The sequence below is a fragment of the Nicotiana tabacum genome, chromosome 20 (assembly GCF_000715075.1).
Source record: "Nicotiana tabacum cultivar K326 chromosome 20, ASM71507v2, whole genome shotgun sequence".
Taxonomy (NCBI): Eukaryota; Viridiplantae; Streptophyta; class Magnoliopsida; order Solanales; family Solanaceae; genus Nicotiana; species Nicotiana tabacum.
This window is the reverse complement of record NC_134099.1, coordinates 96,297,585-96,298,605: the sequence shown is the minus strand read 5'-3', so window position 1 is coordinate 96,298,605 and position 1,021 is coordinate 96,297,585. Positions and strand designations below refer to the sequence as shown.

Genomic DNA, 1,021 nt, shown 5'->3' with positions numbered 1-1,021 from the left:
TTACATTGAAATTTTAACGTTTGTTGACTTGGTTGCACATGTGCATGACTAGAAACTCATCGAGAACTGGTGAAATATTTGAAGCATTATCAAATCCCGAGAAAGTTTTCAAGGCCTTAAACCGGGCCAACCGGAAAAACAATTAACTGAACACTTCAAAACAGAAATGGGAGATCATGAAAAGGACCCAGCTGTACCAATAGAGCCAGTGGCACCTCCTGTGCCAGAGGCAGCTCTCTATGACTGGGCACAACCCACAGCTGAAAATCTGGCCACCTCTATTTTAGTCCCGCAGATACAGGCTGAATCATTCCAAATCACGAATAACATGTTGCACTTGTTGCAAAACAAGTGACTATTTTCGGGGTCACAAGTCGAAGATCTTCAACAACACTTGAAGAATTTCCTGTCAATCTGCAAAACCCAAAGGCAGCCCAACGTAACTCCAGAAGCAATCAAGCCGTTATTGTTTCCATTATCAGTGACAGGAGCTGCCCAGACCTGGCTAAACTCACTCCTCATAAATTCCATAACAACTTGGGCGGAGTTAGTCAAGCAATTCGTGAACAAGTTCCACCCACCCAGCAAAACCGCTCAACAAATTGATGAAATTTTGAGTTTTAAATAGAGACCAATGGAGACACTACATGAAACATGGGAACGATTCAAGGGGATGCTGGTTATATGTCCACACCATGGTATTCTAGATCTGATGTTGGGGCAGCGGTTTTACATGGGATTGTCAGATAGCATGAAGAACATTGTTGATGTTTCAGCTGGCGGAGCATTTTTGAGCAAAACATGGAGAGAAGGCCATGGTCTGCTTGACAAGATGGCACAGAATTCAGGATGGATAACCAGGAATGCACCTATCACTCCAGTGGTGCACTCACTGCCCTTAGATCCATCCAACTCTATGGCTGAAAGTATGGCCACCTTATTGACACAGTTGAGCATACTCACCAAAAAGGTGGAAGAGTCAGGGTAGAAGCAGCAGGTACATATTGTAGATACTACCAAT

General features: G+C 43.8%; 1 non-coding gene across 1 annotated transcript; it reads right to left on the bottom strand.

Annotated features, from left to right (window-relative positions):
* Positions 1-595: 595 nt before the first annotated feature.
* Positions 596-702, bottom strand: LOC142174976 (small nucleolar RNA R71). Its single transcript, XR_012704174.1, has one exon. It is a non-coding gene; the product is annotated as a small nucleolar RNA R71 (small nucleolar RNA).
* Between the last annotated feature and the right edge of the window lie 319 nt (positions 703-1,021).